Here is a 21,738-nt window from a genome sequence, read left to right on the forward strand (position 1 = left end):
TTGTGTTGGTGCTGAAAGGGCAGCCTGGTACGGAGAGCTGGGGACACCGCTTGCATTTTAAGTAGTCAGGCTGTGCTTGGGAGAGGGAGTGAACGGGCCCCCATCCAAACCCATCCGTCCTGCTGCCTTCCCGGCCATGTTGCGGGTGAGGTTTGGCATGTGAGCAAGGTCGTTTCACGTACAGACCCATGTCAGCCCGGCCAAGGCTGCTGCACTTCTTCTCTGCCTCCCGCTTCCCCCCTCTCTTGTTGCTTGCCATCCCTTCTGTCTGAATCACAAACACCCGTGCTGCTGGCGCTACAGGAAAATTAACAAACAGGCTATAAATTTTGTATGAGTTCCTGAGACCAGAGAGAAATTAATTTGATGTTGTCTTTCGATAAAGATGTAGCCCCCTTTCTCTGACTTCAATTTGTTGGCTCCCCCCACCCCCCAACATGTTTTCTTGAAGGTTGCAATTTGGTTCATGTGATAATAGAAGTGCATAAATAAATAAATAATCCACTTTGAATAACCCCTAACTTGTAAATAGGAACACACAGAAGAACACCACCCACAGAAGAACAAAAAAAGCATCAAGTAAAGTCAAATCACAGGCCAATTGCCTCTGGTTTGGATTAGCTGGGTATGTTCTGTGCACAAGCTGCAGTCACTCCCCTGGCAGTCTCCAAAGGATTTGATTCTCTAGGCACAGCGCAGAGGGCATGAAGGATGGAGCAAACTCCGTAATCTCTGGAAAAGCTGTTGCAGCTGGGTTTGGAGGGAGGAGTACAAACTGCAGGAGGAGAAAGCTTGAGGCCATCGCCAGGCGGGCATTTTGCGCACAAAGATGCTACCTGGCGCTTCATTTCTTTGCTAGGGAGGCAGTAGGTGATATTTAAACCTCTGTTGGCGTTTATGAGATTGGGAGGGAGGATGAGCAGAAAAGGTAGAAAATTGAGGTGCATGATGATCCAATTGCAATACTCCAGTGGATGCTCATGTAAGAGTTTGTCCCTGAGCCTTATCTAGTCCCTTTGGAAATTTTGTTAACGGTGTCTTATTGAAGACCTTTCAAGTATTGTACAAACAATGGGCAGTACTGTATATTTTTCCAGGAGTTGTCAGTGATTAGAGCTAAGTTAAGAACTTTTTTTTTAATACGTATTTGAAAAAGAAGCTTAAAAAAATGTTAAAGGGTAAAATCCCCTTCAAATAATTTAGAGTTTGAATATATTTGAAAGAATGAATGAAAAGAAAGAGTTTAAATAAAAGTCCAAACCCATGTTTAATCTGGAGCACTGCATTTGCTTAAGAAAATAAGTTCTTTTCTCAAAGTTATTTAACCTCTTCACCTATTTTTCCTTTAAGCTGATTTTTAAAATGAAAATGCTGATGTGAAACAAAGAAAAGCTTAGTATAAAAGACTTTAGAAAAAAAAAAAGTCTTTTAACAAAGTTTGGAGATGTTTAAGGTCTCTAAGATCCTTTCTGCTCCCTTTTTTTGGTCCAAAACTTCTCACTAAATTTGATCCCAGTTCACTATGATTTTCAGTTCTTTGAAACTAAATGTTTCCATTATTTTTCAGAGTGTGCCCAGCTCATGCCAAGGTTTGCTATGGCAGAGAATCAGCTGTATTCTGCTGCTGGTCTTTTAACATGTATCTGCCTTCCACCAACAGATTTGCTTCTTTGCTTCCCATGATTTCTACATATTATTCATTCAGTTATTTTTCCAAACAGAGCATCTCAAGTCTTCTGTCCTTACACCCCTCCTTTCTTTTTTCCATGGTGCCTGGATCATCTCTTCATAGCACCAGAACCAAGTCCGTAGATCCCGCTGTAGGGGACTCATATCATGGATGTTGGGTGTGGTGATGGCCTTTGCTGTCTCCAAGGATTTCTGCCAACTTTATCTACTGGAGAAGCAGAGGTTCCCATCCCAGAAGCTGACTCTCCATATATCACACTCCTTATATATATCTTTTCTTTCCTCTGTAGACAGCAATGTAACTGCTGCAAATTAGGTTTTATGTATGTTTTTAGGAACAGGGTTTAAAGGCCACTTTGCAAGGCAAAAAAGATCAGAGTACGTAACAGAAATTTGTGGCATCTGACTCTCTCTTGGAGACTTCGCTTTGATTTTTCTTGAATTGTTTTTTGTCTGAATTTTTAATATAAAGAGTTAGGCAGCTTGTCACTCTTTATGTATGGAAAACATAATGCTCTTTGATGTTCTCAGTTACTGTGTCATGTTTATGTGCTCTGACAGTGTTTGAACTGCAGCTCACTGCAGACAAGGGGAAGGGATCCTCAGAGGGGTGGAAAGGGTTTTGAAAGAGCTCCATTTTGTAGTCCAGAAACGGCAGCATTTCACTAACACCCACACTGGTGACCAGTGCCTTTAAAACAAGAGAATATTTGACTGACAAAGCTGCATGACTGAGCCTAAGGTGTGTGATATCACTCTGTGCTATGTAAACTCTGCAAGGGTTTTAGCAAGTATTAGAGCTATTCAGAAACTTCTAATAATTTCATGTAAATACAGACAGACAAACTTTGGGAGCTTTGTAAAAGTACAATTTCAATGAAAATAAAAATCCATATTTCACCCAAGTGCTGATCACAATGACAGGAATTGCTAGTACAAGAAATATATCCCTGCTGTAAGGTTTTTTGTAGGTATCCAAGAACAGAAGTGACAGGCAGCTGTTGCAAGGAAATTAGGTATGAACACACCCAGACCTATTCCAGCCAAGTACTAAATAAACACCCGAGACCCCTGATGATGCCGCCCACAAGCTGTCGTCTTTCCTCCTGATCTGCACAGTGACACTTAAGAAGAAAAATCACAGCGCAGTGTTCTGTAGATCACTTTGCATGGCTTAGCGCATTATTTAATGAGCTTCAGGACACAATGCAAAGAGTATTGGTTCGTACAGGTCTTTCATTAAAAACTACAGCCAGACCTTTTATTTAGTCATTTAAATGGGCTGCTTCTCTTCAGAGATCCTTTTAATATTTGTTTTAATAAATGCTCGGATTCAACCGCAAAGCGAATGTACCAAAACACGCATGATGATGTTATTTCGGTAACAGTAACAGCTAGAAGACCCCTGCCACTGCAGTCATGGCGCTGCAATGCTGGGTGCCCTAAGCAGAGAGCAGCAAAAGGCATAAAAGCACAGCATTCTGCCTGCGCTGGGATGATGTGAGCACGGCGGAGGGCAACATGCAGGCAGGACTGCCCGCGCTGAGGCCCTGCTCCCCTCGAGAGCCGGGTGTTGTTACGTAGCTGTGCTGACGTGCAGAGACACACCCGGAATTTGCCTTTTCCTCCCCCTTATTGTGCATATGGGATTCTGCAAGCACAAAGGGTCTTTGCCCCTCAGAGCATTCCTGACCTTATTGGTTTGGGAGAGATGTGAAAGCTGAATTTTGTTCTAATCCCTGATGTGGCCGGCAATATTGCTTTCCTCTCCATCCCCATCCTCGCCGTCTTCCCGGGGGTAATATGCTCTGCATGGCATGAGAGGGAGTCTCCTGGCTCCTGTTTAAAAGTCAATTGTGAACCCTGTCAGGGGGACTAAGCAGTCAATTCCATTTTCTTCTCCTTCATCCAAGCACGACATCTAACAGACTCCATCAGAAAAGACTCCCTGTTACTGGAAAGGTCTCCTTTGTATGCGAGTTGCAGCGTCTATTTTTCAAGATAACCTTTATTTCATGTACTGAGTGTTAGCTTTGCTGAAAAAGAGAAAAGCCGAGATAACTCCTTCACCTGTAGAACATTATTATGTTTTCTGGAAAAAAGAAGGATGAGTTGTTCTGGTGTATGATAATGGAGGTGGAACGAATCGGGCAGAAGCAGTTGCTGAGTTGCACCCCTTTCTCTCCCCAACTGTCTGTCTTTGCAATCTCACCCTCTTTTCCCTGTCTGTCTTCCTGTCTCCAATACAGGCTGATTTTCCTCTCTCCCTTCTCTCATTACCTACAAATTCTCCATTTTTCTTATGCACAAAATACTGTCCTCCAGGACTCATCAGCAAAACCCCCGACCAATAGCTCTATTATTTGTGCTTTCTGTTGAGGTGTTGTCTGGGACCTGTCCTGCTGTGCTCGGTGCTGTACAACCAAAGCACAAAGTACTGATTTTTTGCAGTGAAGAGTTTCCAGTTTAAAAATTTTGTGGTTTGTATTTGGCTGCAAATTGTTCTGTGGAACATGTTCCCCCTGGGCAAAGGCTGTTCTTTGGGTAATAGGTAAAATGTGAATGCTTCATTGGAGTACCCTAATTCCAATGATGTTTCAAAGGCAAAATATTGAATCGATTTTTAATCAAAATTGATTTTATTTTTTTATTATTTCAGCTGTTTCCTGCTCCGTTTCCCACTTGTTTTCACTTCTATATTAGAATCTGAATTTTATTCTGTTACATATCTACGTACCATCCAGTACTGCAGTACTAATTGCATTTCAATAGTATCAAAATGAAGTATTTCAGTAGGTGGTGGCATAACATCTGAAGAGAAATATTTCAAAAACATATCTTCTGATTTGGTCTTATCTGAGACATAAATGTTTAGTTGCGAGATATCTCTGGAGACAGAACGTCTGTTTTCTCATCAACTTTAATGATGAGCCCGAAGAAATCCTGAGTTTGATCAGATGGAACAAGGCATATTCAAATGTATCTTCTGAATTGGATGCTGATATTGCTGCGTGACAGTGATGTATGGAAGAGATTCCCCCTGTCCCTTGGCATACCCCATCCTCCTTGTGAAAAAGTGAATCATGCCTTCCCCTGCTCCCAGCTGTATGGTTAATGCCTCATTCAACAAATTATTTCAGTAGAGGAAAGAGGTTGATTGCCACAATTACGTCAGGCAGCAAATCTGACCGGACACCAGCCTTTTTATGTAGCCCAGTCCTTGGTATCCGCAATGGAAAGCCATCAGTCCAGGGATGCAGGAGGGCGCATGGGCTCCTGCAGACACCTTGAAGGCAGGGAAGACATCCCAGGTGGGATTAGGACTCTCAATGAAAACCAGAAATAAAATTAATGGTCTGGCAAGAGCATCTCAGCAGTCGTTTATCCTATTGCTCTGGAGCAGGGCTGCGGTGGGCTGTGGGAAGCCTGGCTGGCTTGATGCTCTAATCACAGCAATGTGTGTTTGCAGAGTTGGCAATTTCGCATCGACTGGGTCCTACTGGCAGGGGAAAGGTTCTGCAGCGCATGCATCAGTGAGCTCCGTGCAGATATAACGGCTCTGAAAGTTGCTACACAGAGTCTGTGCTGCACCATAAATTACAGGATAGTTATTTCTTAGTTATTTAGCAGTTACAGTGTAATTAGTTCCACTTAATGTCAACTTTTGTCAATACGTCTTCCATTAGCCAGAAAATTATAGCTGGGTTTTGGAGCAATGGGGATGCATGAGCTTCTCCGAGCTTGGACTCAGAGAGGGGAGGAGAAGATGTGCTGTGGGGAGGGGATGAGGCTGTTAGGTGAATTCCAAGCCTGTCTCGTCTCTTCCACATTCCTACAAGCTTGCACGTACTCACACACACATATACAAAACCCACATCTCTTCTCCAGGATCAATATTCCAGCCCAGACTGCAGAGAGGAATCAAACAGGTCCCTGGAGAAGTTTGCTTTGGCTGCTCAGAAACAAACACACAAACAAATAAAGCCCAAGAGCTGCCTTAAATTAGTGTTTGTTGCCTGTGTTTTGCAGAAGAGAGTAATTAATAAGTCTGCCTGAGATTTTGGGGATCCCAGCTTTCATTCAAAGAGGACTTGATTTCCAGTCTGTGGCTGCTTTATTCTTGGTCGTCACAGGAAATCCCTCAGCTTTTTCTTCCTTTACTTTTCTTTCCTTTTGAAACTGTAGACGTCGTTAGGGGTTTGACATTTCTGAGTTTTGCCATTGCTTTGAACAGGACCAGGATTTTGGTCCCTAGTCCAAAAAAGGTGAAAATCAGGGGACTAGGCTTTAGCAGGAGCACTGAGGAATATTTTTCTGTGTCCTGATCGTCTGAATGGTGAAGGATAAGGCAAGCTGGCTTTAAGGGTCCTGTCTGTCCCCCTAAAACACCTCACTTCAGGTCATGACAGGCATTTGGGAGCAGTTTTAGTGTGAAGGATCCTTCTACCTGTTTCAAATTCCAAAACCATGTGAAAGCAGATTGCACAATCTGACTATTGACTGAGGTACTAACGATGAAATGATTAGGAAATTGCAAAATAAATTCTTTTGAGATTACTTTGTAATGAAGCAGATCCAACTAATTCTCTCTTTCTTCGTGTCACTAGACCAGGTCTAGGTAAATGCATAGAAGTAGAAAAGAGTCAGCATGGGTCCAAATTTTTTTTATATATAGCTTTCATAATTCCAGCCTCCAATACTCCCCTCCATATAATTTTCTTCTATGAATACGCTGTGTTGATTTCACACAGGGTCCTGCATATGCTAAAGCTGGTCCTTGAAGAAGAATTAAGTATTCAGTTCAGGAAAAAATATCAGGCAGAAAAAATATAATGGTAATGTTGGTATTAATACATCCTCTAAACGTATAATGAAGTTTCTTCTGTTGTCTCGCACCCCTCTGTGTCCACCAGGAGGCCAGGGACAATGGAGCTGCTCCTGCTATTATAAAATAAACAATAATAACAACAACAGCAATAAACATTTGCACCACAGAATTTTTCCAGACAAACATGAATTTCAAAATTAATGTTCATGGCTATTCAGCAGTGATTGCAACTTCCTCCTATTATGAATAATAAGACCAATATGACTCAGCTCATCCATTGCAATTGAAACACTGAGACCAACTAAAACCTATTCTAACAAATCCTTGGAGTTTTTATGTATACATATACAAAAATCTCCAACTATGCTTGAATAATGAAGTACTGTAAGAAAAAATCGTGATCTGAGGAATACCATAAGCAAAAAGAGAAGATAAATTCCTCTGATAAATAATGTATTGCAAACTACTCACTCAGCTGATTCCATTCTACCTTGGACAGGTTTACACCCATACAGAGTATTCCTTCTCTCTGTGGGAAACTGCTTCCCGAATAGACTGAATGAAATATATGCAGAGATTTGTGTCTGTTTCTCTTGAATATTTCAGACCACATTGGATAATTCTGCCCCACAAAACTCCCTTGCTTTAGTCGTTCAGGACAAAAATAATTGGCTCTGTTAAAGCTTGGATGCACCATATCCTAAAATACTGTAGAATCAGCAGGGATTGGAAACTGTGGTGTTTTCACTTTTTGGACAGATGTCAGTCAGAAAACAGCATGGACTTCAGCTGAGTCTCAGTCCACATGGATATAAAAGTATCGAGCACAAAAACGCAGCGAAAGGGCTGGTGCGTTTTCTGGCTCTAGGGTCAAGATGTGTTGTTCTAGCAGAAGAGAATGACTGTGGCAGGCAAGCTGAGAATGATCTCTTCAGCAGCTTTAGAGTCCCCCAAACCAGTTCCTAAGGCTCACTCAAGATGGCCATGTCCCATCCAACCTTTGCCATGAGTCCAAGGTGCTGCCCAGCTCCGTGCTGGGGTGGGGACTGCAACCAGATGTCAATCTCACCCAGGTCCATCCCTTACATTCTACCACCTCTGTGGCAATCTTAGCTTCTCTAAGCCACATTTCCCATTTCCACACTCTTTTCATGGGTAAACACTCTTATGGCTTGTGTGGGAGATGGTTATTATGGGTTACCACCATTTCCTCTGCAGAGAAACCTGCTGCCTACACTGCTTCCTCTCACTGATTTCTGCTTCATTTTATTTCTCTGGGATGAAGCCTGATCTGTCTATCAGCGCTGCCCCAGCCTCCTGCCATCCCAACCACAGCAGATACAGATCTCTGCCAGCCGAGCAGCAGGAGAGAGGAGGAGGAGGATTAAGGGAGTGGGGAAGTTAAGATAAGAACTTTGACAAGTGTTAACACAGAAAGGAGAAACTGTACCAAACTCTACTGGGCCCAGTATAATTTCTGCCTCTGGGCAGAGGCTGGAAGGTGCTCAGTGATGTCAGGAGACAGTTTATAATGGCATCGAGTGTTTGTCATCTCTTTTTGCCTCTCTCCTACACAAGCCCATGCCTACCAACACTGAACCTACATCCAAGCTTTGCTGTTCCAAATCTGGAAGGTGTTGGCTGAGCAAAGGGAGGATGGAGGATGTACTGACTCATGATCTCCATACTGCATCCATAACTTCGGGGGCTCGGTGATGGGAACAAAACCAAGCTACCACCCATAAAAGCCTTGTGACAGAGGCTGTGGAGTCATAGCCCAGGCCTGTCTGTGAGGTTGGTGGGGTGTGAAACACCTCACAGCCTCCCCGTTCCCTGGAGCTGAAGTCTCGCCATAAGGGATTGGAAGTCAGTCTGGCGGAAATGGGAATGTATCACTTGGTTGATAGGGAAATCACTGGGATGGGTCTTCCAGGGTTACTCAGAAACACATTGTGGTGCATCCACATACACGGTTCCAGCAAATTCAGTGCCTGCTCTTTTGACAAATATGCAGCTGAGTTACTTTCGCAGGCTGACCAAGTAGGAAGTCTCTGGTAACCGCAAGTCTCTACTGGGGATCTAATTTGGGACTCTGGGAAACGTAATAAAGATCTGCTGTTTCTGATCATATGAGAAGAATAGAATAAGGGTGAGAGAAAGAGGGGATGAGGAATAAGAGAGCAAGATGCAGTAGAGAACATCAGCAAAAAGAGGGAGAGGAGAGTGTGTTGTTCTTAAAGAATCAACAATACGCATAGAAAAAGGAATTACCCAGGGGAGCTGAGTGTGTGTGTGGAGATGTGAGAAATGTTATGGAAGAAAGATATTAAGGTGAAGCAACTGATATTTGAAATGTTATTTGAAGAGAAGTTTTAATCTGATAGGGCACAGAAAGAATTAATGGATTTTCAATGAGTTGCATAGCGCTTCGGGACAGTGTGGGAACAAAGTGAAAGTTCTGCTGCTGGAGGTCAATGCCATATCCCTGGCACAGAGCAAGCCATCAGAGAAGAAATCAAAAAAGCAATTGAGAAGTCAACTCTGGTAGATTCCTCAGAGATGAGGGAAAGTTTTAAAAACAAAACCAAAACACGTAACTCCCATATCTGCTTTCCTTTTAATTACCCAAGAGTTCAGTTTGAATGGCTAGAATCAGGGATGGGTACGTAAGCAAAGAAAAACAGGTAACGGTGAGGCATCTTTCATGTCCTTTGGAATATCAATGGGTAACAGCCTGGCTGTGCCAGGCAGAGACCTGCGTTTGTACATGAGCACGCACGCGGGAGGGACTGGCTGGGTTGTCAGGAGGAGTAGCAGCATATTTGGGGAAAAACTAATCGTAATCCAAAGCCTGCTTGGCAAAGTTGGTTGTGAATCACTGTATCTCCTGTTCAGCTCGGCGGCCTGCATGACTCAGTAGTCCCTCTGGAAAGCAGGAGACCTCATTTTGAAGACATTGCTATTGAAGAGCAATGGAAGGGAAAAGAGAAAGAGGGCATGGAGCCAGGGAAAGGGACAGAGGGAAAATTGTGCTGACATGACAAAGCAGGAAGATCCTTATTCAGAGAAACACCAATGTCTTGGGGAGCAGCAAAACTCCCTGGGCCATCTAGAAATCTTATCAGCTATGTAGCTCTTCTTTTTTTGCTCATCTACTTTATTCTGTCTTGCTTACCCCTTACTTCTTTTTTTCTTTTTCTTGTTCTGTTCCTTTTATGTGATCAGAGGCTGCAGGTCTCTTGTGTTTCCCAGAATCCCAGTTAAGATCTTGCTGGCATCTGGAAGGCAGAAAGTGTCAGGGGTCATGAAAGCAATAAAGCAGCAAGTTGAATCATTCCTATTATTTAAGCCTTTCTGGGAAATGCAGACCATTTGGGTTTGTATTTCTGTTTTTTACCTCTGAAATTTCCTTTCACCTAGGAAAACAGAGCTTGGGTCAAAACCCTACAAAGAAAATGATCACATTTTTTGCTTCTGTTTTTTGGAGTCAGACAGCTGGATGGAAGCAGGAGATTCTATGAAGTACTCGGTGAACAGAGAGGCTGCAACATGAGGTCCAAGACTTTCAGAAAATAAAAAATCTACAGGGAAAGAGCTATTTTAGAAAAGCCCCAACAACAAGGTCTTCAACTGGTATTTACAATCAGCCATGAGGCAGAAATGCATCTAAAACTAGGCTTCCTTATTTCTTAATCCTTGTTTCATATATTGATGCCATCAGTAGTATTGTTTATAACCAATTAGCAAGAGAAATGTCTCTCAGCAGCAGGCTGAATTCTTCATTACATCTGTTTCAGTATCAAACCATTCCAAGAATTCTTCTGAGACTGCATTTCTCTCGGTGTATTATGGAAATGCAGTGCACCTTTTAATCAGCAGGGACATCTCTATTTAGGTTGCAGACTTCAAAATTTCTTCTGTTTAGAATGCTGTCTTATTACCTGAATAAAACCAGAGATAAAACTCCAGCTGATACCATGGTTTCAGGAATCAGCAGATAATTAATTTCTAAAATTTGGGACTGAGTAATGCATTACCTTTGTGTGTTGATTTTTTATCCATTTTCTGATAAGATGAACTTCATCTCCTCCACCCCATTTAACAAACTGAAACCATGTATGTATGGAAGAGGATGGCATTAAGACTAAAATACTCCACTGGGACACTCCACTGGGGATGTCTTGGCTCCTCTGCAGTCTCCTGCTGTAATCAGTTTTGTACAGGATATTCACAGTCACTGTCTCTGGGTCTAGAATGAGGAAGGCAAGGTCTATAGAGGTTCAATGAAAGGCTGAGATGGCTATTCCGAGCTGCAAGTCAATGTCCTGTCCTCATGAGCTGAAATGTCAGAGGACCACAGCCTCTCAGGACGGACTTACTCAAATGAGACTATGTGTTTTTCAGGCTCATCATTTATGCCTCTGAACTGAAAGCCTAAAATGGGAAATAGACAGTGGAGATTATCCAGTGAATCAACCGTCAGCATTCACAGTAGTCATCTAAGACATCTGCTTCCTTTAGAGTCCATAAAAATACAGGCCACTCCAGTGGACAACTTGGAAGTCAAAGAAATGGTATCTTTATTGAAATTAAGTTGCAATGCAAGCACTAATTCCAACACGCCTCTGGTCATTGGTTTCTCATATGCGTATAACAAACTCCCTTTTTTCCTACCTTTTTGAATCAGAGTACATATTCTTTCAAGGCAGGAATCTCATCCTTTATTTTGCCCATGTGCAGCATTGTAACGCTTTTGTGTCATAGCTGGGCCAAAAATAGAGTCTCTCAGTATAAATGATCAATACCAATAAGATCTTATCACGTTATAGTAGTACAACGGAAAAGATGGAGCTTGAGCTTAGATGCACAACTTAGGTTGTCTTGCCCAAACAAACCACCTAGATTTAATGACACAGAGCATGGAAGAGTTACAGATACATCATCCCATCAGGAAGAGCTTCACTCTTCTGCTGATTGTTCCTGTCTCAGTAAGGGGATTGAGTTAAGTGATGGAGGAAGGTGGATCTTTTCTGCAGTGCAAAGAATGTATGAAGCCAAAAATCAGGTAATAATAGTAACTCCCATTCCTGAATCTTTTCAGAAAAACATTTACAAGTAGCTTTTTTTGAGTAGTAAACATTTTTTTCTTTTTCTTTTCTTTTTTTCTTTTTCCTTTACTACAGTGAAATCTTTAACAAATAATCATTTTACACTGTACAGTTCATCAATAAAAGAAATAACACCAGGTTATATAATAAATTAAATATGATGTGTAGTTGAAAGTAATCGTGCTTTCAGGCATCAGCTTCTTGTCACATTAGGGCTCTGGCAAACAGATTTAATATTCGTGGAATGAACAGAATTATTGACAAGCAGAGGAGGAACTAGACAGCAAGTGAGCATCATATTAATTTTTCAGAGGCCGATATTGCTTTTCCTGCTGACATCGCAACAAACATTCAGGGCTGGCTTTTGCAGTAGAGGGTTTTGGTAGTGGTTGTGGCAGCTTGTTTTTGCTTGATTTTTTTTTTCTGCCATTCTGTCAAGTTCATGCCTTTTTCAAGGGAGAAAGAAAGAGAGAGAATAATAGTGTTGGCTTATAGAATATGGGTAGCTTTAACTTTGGGTTTATTCTCCTAGATAACTCATTTCAAGGTTAACTCAGATTAACTCCAGTTCTACCTTTCACTATATTAATGGACATCTTTCATTCTGTCAAAAGCGGTGCATAATTCCTATTACACTTCTAGAATGTACAAGGATTTAGGGAATTCCCATTGCCCTTTGACTTAGAGAGAGTCTGATCATTGAAATATTGGAGATCTTTTAGGACAGAGTTTCTCAGGATGGACAATTCAATTAAAGACAGAGTTGTGAAGAGAAGTCAGCTGGGTTATCTGAGCTTCCTGATATTCAGAACTTCTGGAGGGAGTCACATGGAAATAAAAACTGAAAAGGCAAACTTCCTGAGGTCCAAGTGGTCCAGTTCCCCAGAGATGAGTGTAGAAGTGTAGGAAGTGATGACAATTCCCCCTTTTACCCAAGCATTTCCAAAGTGCTACAAAAACAGCTGAAGGAAAATAAAAAAAAACCATGAATGGCCTCGCTGAGGCATGTGTTTTGTCTGAGGCAGAGGTAAAAATAGCCACTGACATTTTTCTCGTCTCAGATTTGAGTTCTAACCACCACACCCTTCCTCTGTATGTCTCATCCAATTTGTCACCCAAGAAAAATGAAAAAAAAAAAAGGTGTTAAATAAAATGACTAGTGTGTGTTTCTGTTGATGGGACATGGAGAGGCAGAGCAGAAGGTTAGTGTGGTGGTCAGTGACTGCACAGATCGAGGCATCTGATAGAATTTGTCACTGGAGACACTCACAAAGAGCATCTTGAGATTTCTGCATCCCTGGGAGAAACACTGCCCAGAGCAACTCCCTATACTGCCTTTTACATTGTGGGTAGGATGGACTTCATCTTGTCTTCAGCATTTCTGAGGCAATGGGGGAGATATCGAATCTTCTATGCAATTAAATGAAAGAATCCTTGCAGGAGGCAATGTGCGAACACTCTCCCTCATCTGCCTCGGGGTGGTCAACTCTTTGCTTTTGAGACTTTTTCACAAGCCCAGGAACATGGGGAGAAGAAAAATGGGAAGCTGATGAGGGCAAAAGACAGCTCTGGTCTGGTCAGTAATGCTTTCATGAGCTCTGTTCTAACCTTTCTCTCTCCTCTCTTATCCCTATCCAACTCTCTGAGGGCATTCATATGGCTGGCAAGGCAGGCAGTGTTGCAATGAGCTGGGCATGCTTTTGAGCTTGGCAGCATTATCATTTGATTGGCCTGAACAGAGTTATTTCAGAAGGAGGGTTGCTTGACAGGCCCCATCAAATAACACTCAGGTCAGGTTTGTTCGTCACAGCAAGTTTTCATAGGCTGACCTTAGTGTATATGGCCAAATTTCCGGTAACGACCTTGGGTCTCTGAAAAATCCATCACCACTGGAGATGGCCCCAGCCATAGCTTCCTCTCAGCCATGAAATGTGCCAGCTACCTCATGCCAAAATATCCCAGAATGACCTGATTTCTCCAAATAAACGTCAGAGTGTGCGAGAGCCAAAGAAGGGTGGGGAGACAGCAGAGCTGTTCATCAGAATCAGACCCAGCCTCCCCACCCACTCCAACAGATGAAACCAAACAAAACTCTGACAAGAGTAGGATTTTGTGTTTCAGTGAAAGGTGATGGGAAGTGTAGGCTCCAGTTCTCCTTTGTTTTACCAGAAAGCTGGTAAACTGACAAACGTCAGCATGAAGATTTGCCTGTGTGATCTTCCTTACTGCTGTCCTGGGATTTTTTTAAAGGATTTTTGTATCTGATTGTGTCCAAGACTGAATGGAGCGCTGGGCGGACAGAGTCCAGTAAAAAAATGTGACCGAGTGGGATGATCTCAAGAGCAATAGACACAAGATCCCTTTCTGCTTATAAACAAGTTATTCTGTTTCACTCCCTCCATGTAGAAAAGGAACCAACAGTGAGAGATGTTAAAGCACCAATATGGTATCAAGATCTATCTGGAGGTCTGGGACTAAAGTGTGAGAAAGAGAAAAAGTTACAAGAGAAATGTCAGCACAGAAGCACACTTTTGATAATGAGCTGGTTTATAAAATGTGGAAATTGTTAGAATTTCAAGCATCAGCTGTGTGTCCTAATGGTGTATTAGCCACTTAAAATACCTTGGAAAATGTTGTTAAAGGCAAGTAACAGAATAAACAGAAGCGTGAAGCCATTTTTATCTGAGGCAGAACCTATCTGCAAAGGGATCCAGGCAAGGACTGCAGCATCCAGAAAGGGAACTTGTGCCCATATACAGGCCACTTCCTATGAAAGGGTGGGAAGGAAATTTCCTATCCTTATAGTGAGAGCAAACAGAGAGAAAGCTGATTAATTTGTTGAACCTGTGGGGCTATCACAGCAGAGCAAAGGCTAGTGGCTTCGAAAGAGCTCAGTACTTAGAACAGGGCTGAAAGAGTCAAAATAGTAGCTGCAGGAAGCATCTTTAAAATTCAGTCTGAAATATCAGTAATGAGAATTGCAATAAGAACTTTGACTTGTTTTGGATGGACACTCTGTTCCAAGAAGTGCCTGTCTCTCTGCCGGCATACTCATGCCAGCGGGACGAAGTCAAAAGGCTGGATCTTCATGGGTGAAAAGTAGAGGCTTTTTAATGTTTGTTTTTTTTTTTTAACCAAGCTCTTTCAAAACTGGTTGTTATACTTGTCTTTAAATCTTCTCTGATTTTCATCAATGCACTATCTAAGCATTTCACTGTCTTTTTCATGGGAGTTGAGGAAATCCTGCCATCCCCATCACCTGTGGTGCAGAGAGAGAAACGTGCGAAGAAATTTGTGTATGACTGTGAGGCTCTGAAGTGCCTCTGAGAATCCCACTTGGTACTTAGCTACCTATAAAAAACTGAGACCACTCGATTCCCCAGAAGTCAGTGGAAGATCAAGAACATGCATATGGGTTCCTGATGTCATTGGGCATCCTCTGAATCTAAGATGTCTTTTCTCTGACTGCTGAAAGGAAAGGAGCTACGGTATTTCTTTTATAGTGGTTAGAATTAGGAACAGAATTATTAAAGCAAAACAAAGCACAATCCTTTGTGTTAAATCTTGCACAAGCGATAGATACTCCTGGGTTTCTTCCAGATTTAGATATATGACTGTTAAAATAAAGTAATATTTATTTTTATCCTCACACCTTGCCTTTTCTATTTAACCAAGATGCTATTTTTGAGTTGAAAGCATGCACACAAATAATGCAAATCCCAAATTTCAAAGGCACCTTCTACTTGGAATAGGATCTATTTTTGTCCCTGTGACTATCTTGCACAGCTCTAATTGTCATGCCCCGCTCTGAAATCCACAGTGTGCTTCTCTCTCCAGCATATTTTTGGATTATTGCTCATTGTAATCAGCCTTTTGTATTCCATTTGATATGGGCCAAATTTTGACATGAGGTGCTGAGTAATGCATAATGTGGATCTTACTTGTGTCTCAAAGAAATCTTCCTTTTTCTATTCCCCTGTACCTGGGCCAACACCTGGCATAGTCTCCCCCATTTCCCAGACAGACAAGGGAAAAAGCACCTGAAACACATCAAAGCACTGAGCAGCTCAAAACAATTCATTTAGTTATTATTACAAAACGTCATAGGGAGTCCCAGCTTGGTATTGTAATTTCTGTCATAATTTGTTTTTTCAAAAAACTGAGCACTGAAAAAAGGTCAGAAGGAAGTCTTTTGACACTCAGGTCTATAGACTTGGGAGTGAAATATTTAATTTCTGCACACCAAAAATACAGTCATACCTGCACAGGGATTCCAAGAAAATAAAGAAATACTGGGAGATGATAGTTAATTTTCTAAAGGCAAATTACATATGATAGGCACTTCTAGGGAGTGATGGAGAGGGAAAAAGGCACTTGATTTAAGGGGGTGGAAAATCCAAATAATCCCATCTCTGCTGTAGGACTCGATGTTTTCTGGAGTGCTATCCCCACATGCTGCAGTACAGTCCTTGCTCTGGCGCTACGGGATGCCTGCGTACTTATATAGCATGACCATGGCCAGGCCTGCTCACAGTGAGGGTCCCTGTCCTGGCAGCTACCAGGGCTGGTTAAAAAAGTTTCACACCTTACATGTGAACGGATTCTTTTAAGTCCCCTGCAACTGAGATTATTTTGGGGATGACTACTTTTCCTTCTCTTTTAGTTTTTTATCTTATCAACACTTCGCATATGTGAGCACCATTTGATACGTTTCACCAGGTAGTGCAGAACAAGGATGCAATATTAGGGATAGAAACTGCAACAGTCTCTGCAGTAGCATGCCACATGTGAGGTGTCCTCCCTGTATCTGTGAACAACTCTTCTCATCCTGAATTATGGGATGTTGAATGCAAAGTGTCTGATATAGGTGCTGCTGCTTTGTGTTCCAGTATCCCACCCCAAAAATTTCCCTGACCTTCATGCACAGGTGTGCTGAGATAGGTGAACCAAGCAGGGGCTCCAGCCTTACCTGCTCCTTAACCCGCAAGCCAGGCTGTCCAGTGAATTCATGCAGAACAAGCTCCAGTGGATTTCTGTTTGCTGTTTCTGCTGACCAGCTGCTTCACAAATTGTTGGGTTATTTTAGTTTTGTTGCCATAATCATTTGGCTCCCTTGGTGCTATCTGTCACCTGCAGATGAAAACTAAAAGCCTTGAAAATCAGGTGACAACAATACAGCAGGTCCAGGAATGTGTATGTGTTTGAGCGCAGAGCAAAGCAGGCTGCCATAAGTAAATCGTTAAGCACCCTAGAATGGAGTGCTGAACACTGGAGAGAGTGTGTTTGTAGGAGAAGTGGAGAAGCACAGCCAAATGTTCATCTACTTTTTATAACTGGAGACCACATTCCTTTGAGGATGAAAATTTAATTCCTCAGTGGTCAGGGCTCACAGCACACTGAGTCTGTCCCTACTACATGCACAGTGGCATCACACATGGACCTTCAAAGATTAGTTACTGGGCAAAAGAGAGGCAATTTGACTGCAGTTCTTAGCCTTATCATGCAGGAGGTCTGGAGAAGAGATGGAGTTGTTCTTGTGGATATGAGAATTCGGAACTTCAGGGACAATTCTTAAAGCTGTGCTAAGGGGCAAATTTATGGAGATGCCTTCGGCCACAGTCACAGCAGCCTGTTGGCTGGCATTTGACATTATCAGAGATCCCAGCACTTGGCAGTATTAGAGATCCCTTGGTAGTTTCCTCCTAGGATAATAAATGTTGTCTACTGATGATTTCTTGTCTGCTACCTGTGAAGGTAATTCCTGTCATCTTTCCCCATCTGCATGTTTCTTTCATGTGCAGATGGAAAAGGAATGAGCAGAAGCTGGAAGCATAGACCTTGGGCTCTCGACACAGGTGTCACACTGATTTCATGTCAATGCAGCCCCAGTGCCTCTGGCAGAGCTGCTCTTGGTTTCCATCAGCACACGCAAGAGGAGAAGCAGGGACTGTCACAGAAGAACTGTTCAGAGGCACACAGGTGGGGTTCAATACCCGTATTTCCATCCAGCTGAGAAACTGTGTCTTTGGCCGCCTCACTCACTGACCTGAGTGGAGTTAACCTTGATTTACACTGGAGAAGGACAGGGGAGAATTGAGCACAACAAGCTGAATCTTAGAATAGGAAAAGGCCACTGGAGAGGGAGACAGAGTGCAAGGAGGAAAAGCTAACGCCATGGCCTCTGTAATTCTATCTTTGCAGGTCCCTCAGGCAACATAACCGTAAACAGTCTCTTCAAAAAATGTGAATATTATGCTTCTTTCTGACAGTTTTTTCCCCAATTTCCTTCTGCCTTTACAAGTAGCTGAAGAAAATAAATATTTAACGATCTATTTCAATATTTTAATGTAGATTTCTTAGTTAAAATACTACCTATCTCTCCGTGAAAGGGCAACAATAGAATTATAAAATAATGAGCATTGCAGCAAGTGGGAAGTTGATTTGAAAGCGGAGGAAAAAGAAAAGAGGCAAGGCTGCAGAACACCAGGGCATATCTTCATCAGGTGGAAATCATCACTGACTCATTTCAAGCCCTCCTTTCTAGAGCTTACTGGGGAGGAAAGACCCAGACAGATTGCTGTTTCACCCTTCACCAATCCTTTCTGTAAAAGCACAGCAGAGTTTTCCTGCTCCGTGACCTGGCTGGAACGTGTTACTTTGATCAGGATTCCCACACAAGCTGCATCAGGGCTGCAGCAGTTCAGAGCGAGCCATTAGCCAGAGAGGCTCCATGGAGCACACACAGCTCACGGCTCAGCCGTCCCACTCCCCGGGGACAAGAGTTCCTGCACTGCTGTGGGCACAGGAGGAAGAGCCACCAGTGACCCATTGCCCTTCTACCAGTGCAGCTTGTGGTGGTGATACTCCACTCTCAATATATGATGGGGCAGTTGTAGACCTGCACAGCTCCATCACCTCTTTTCCATCTCTCGTCCCCAGCTCCTGCTGCTTCTCTCTTTGTACCAAGGTGGATTATTCTTGTTCAGTCAGGTGTTAAGTCCTGTGGCCGTGAAGGCTGCATTTTCACTCATCCTGATCTACATTTGAGGCTGTTCTCTTGCATAGGAGAGGGAACTGTACAGTGCACCCAGTGTAGTATCTCGGTGGCGCCCACAGGAAGAGAAGCCAGAAAATCACACCCTTGCACCACTATGGATCTCATGCCATCCTGCAAGTCCTCACACAATGTTTGCAACAAATAACACACATTCCTGGTGCTGGGCCAAGGCTACTTCATTACACAGCGCTCATCATGCAGTCAGGGGGTGCATGCATAGAGTGTCAGCCTTATTCTTCTGAGACAGAGGTGGGCTGCAGCCCAGGAAATGTGGCAGTGAGTAGTCTCTGTGCAGAGACAACCTGGGAGTGAAATCCTGGACTGGTAGCTGCAGTGAATATTTTATACTGCTCTCTCCCCCCCTTCTCTGTCTGATCTCGGCAGCAGTCTCTAGCCAACATAATTCTTTGTGAGTTACTTTCGTTAGCAAAACCTTTCACCCTATGAAGATGTTCTACTTAATTAGTAAAAGTTCAATTTTTTTGTTACGGACAGAGCCCCATACATCAGCATGTCTGGAGAGTCATTAGCTGTAAAATTAATCAGGGTGGATAACGGCTGAATAGTCAGAGCCCTTTGTGTTCCTTCCCACATCTCTGCCTCCAACGTGAGAACCTTTTCAAGAAGGGGAATCCAAAAAGCATCTCCAAATATCCAGGAGACCAGTTTCTAGGCTAACACTGGAGTTCGGGGATATTCCAGCTGAGGGACTCTGACAGGATGTTGGATGGCTGAGATTTTCCATTCACCCACCTCTGGGAACACATCAAAAGCACTCATTTATTCACTTCCTCATGGGCAAGTTTGGTGTAAGCATGGCTTGTGAAACAAGAGGAATCAGGTCAAACAGAAGGGTTTGCCCCATACCATAGCTTGAGGACTGTGTACTGTAAGAGGATGTCCTAAGGAATACGCAGACCTATAGGAGAAATTCAAACGAGTAGATGACTGAGTTTTTAATCCAGCCAGTTTCTGTGGTGCACTGAACGAGTCATGACACAGAGCTCTGCTTCCTGGCAGATGATCTGCCTGGGTGTTTTTGGCAGCCCCACATTATAACCACTGGAACATTCTTCAGGGCTTGATGTGGTAGGAACGAAACCAAGGTGCTTTTGCTCCCCTGCATTGCACTGTGATGTCCATTGTGCAGGACTGCTGCCATGAGTTTTCTGCAACCCATCATGGCTCAGTGTTGGACTCCTTCCCAATTGTGTACTTACTTCTGCTCAGGAGGTTTCTGCTTTGAGGTGGCTACTGCAATTTCCTACAAGCTCCCCTATTTCCAAGTGGGTCAACAGATGCAAGAAGACCAAATGACCAATGGTTCAGCACGGATTTGCAAGTCAGCTTCTTCCTGGTTATTCCTTACCAGCACTAGTTTGCTCCTTGGCTCTGGGGTCTGGGCTTTTCTGATAGCAGATGGAGCCCATCTGTAACTGCATACAGATGTGGAATATTGGCACAAAGTTCTGCTGAGAATGTTGGATGCTTTGCAGGAGTCTTAGGACAGGTACATTAACTTAAGAGATTTTTTTATGAGAATAATAAAATCCTCTGTTGTTCCTATCTCCTGAACACAGGACACTGTACACATGAGTCTCGCATCACCTTTTCCTGCGATGGCACTTCTTATAATTACCAAGGAGATGTTGGCAGCTAGTTGTGATGAAGAGCACTGATATGCTTTATTTATTTTCTGTTACTAGTAGTAGTAGTAGTAGCAGCAGCAGCAGCAGTAAAGGAGGCCTTACAGTTTGATTGGTAGCAAACAGAAATAATTATGCATAATGCAAATGACTGCAGACAAGTTGATATTGCTTATAATTTTGCATAACTGATCACAGGACCTAGTTATAAGTGAAATCCTCAAGGTACGCTTCATTTTGGTACAGAACAAGACCAGATAGGGGGCAGGAAGGAATATTTTGCCTGCATGAAAATATGTCTTCCCACTTTGTAATTTTCCTCCTCAGAAAATGTCTGAAAAGCAGCCGTCCTGGGAATGGCTTGCCTGGGCTGCTGCACTACCTCCAGGACTTGCCAGTTCTCTGCTGCCTCTGCTAATGCTTGTAACTCTGTAGCATTCTGGAGTCTTTGACTAACAAGTGGCTCAAGGTCGCTAGCTCTGTCCTCACACTCCTGTGGAGTGTAGTTAAGTAAGTGTCTGAACAAATGGAAAGTGATTTCCCTGCCACATCCCTTCTGGGTACAAGTCCCACCCAGCCAGAATCACAAACGCTGAGGCCTTGTCCCTAAGAATGAAGCATGTGTATCTCCAACAGTTTTGTCCTTGGTGTCTGATCGATTTATAAAGTTTGTTTTCAGTGTGCTTGTGAAGGGATAAAGTAGAAAAAATGGAGCCTCATGACTCAAAACTCAGTATGATTCCTTGCAGTAGGATATCCTTTAGGCAGAGTGACTCTCTGCGAAGCTGTGGAGCTTTTCTTCTTGCTTTCCTGGGCAAAGCAAGGGGGTAAACCAAAGGCTTAGTATTCACCCAAACAAATGCGAAGTATGTATTTTTTCCTCCTTTATCATTCCTTGCAAAAAAGAAAAAAAAAAGAAAGGGGAATTTCTCTAGGGCTCAATTGAAAAGTTTTGTTTTCCATTAATCATAAAAATTCTCTTCATCTTTGTGAATCCTTAAGCTTAAGACAGAAGCAATTTGGATAACAGAAAACCCTGTTTACTTTTGAAGAGCATCTTCATTTCTAAAATGCCAAAATGGGATATTTTCTTTCTTATTTGCTCTAGTTTCCAGATTAGCTATTTGACGTAGTCAAAACAAATTAGTGAAAAGCTTCCCAAGCCCTGAAATTACTTTTTCAGCAAACAAAAAATTGACCTCTAACATATGTAGCTATAGTTATCAAGATTTGTTTCAGGCTTTTCTTAAGCACATTTCTCTCTTAAGCATTTATTAGCAAGGACTGAAAAGCTCAACTTTCGACCAGTGTGGACTTTCAGACCACGTGATGGCATGACAATATCTGTAGTGTACAGGACCCTAATGGGTGAGCTGCTGGCATATTGATAATAACATATATACAGGCAGA

The sequence above is a fragment of the Opisthocomus hoazin genome, chromosome 19 (assembly GCF_030867145.1).
Source record: "Opisthocomus hoazin isolate bOpiHoa1 chromosome 19, bOpiHoa1.hap1, whole genome shotgun sequence".
Taxonomy (NCBI): Eukaryota; Metazoa; Chordata; class Aves; order Opisthocomiformes; family Opisthocomidae; genus Opisthocomus; species Opisthocomus hoazin.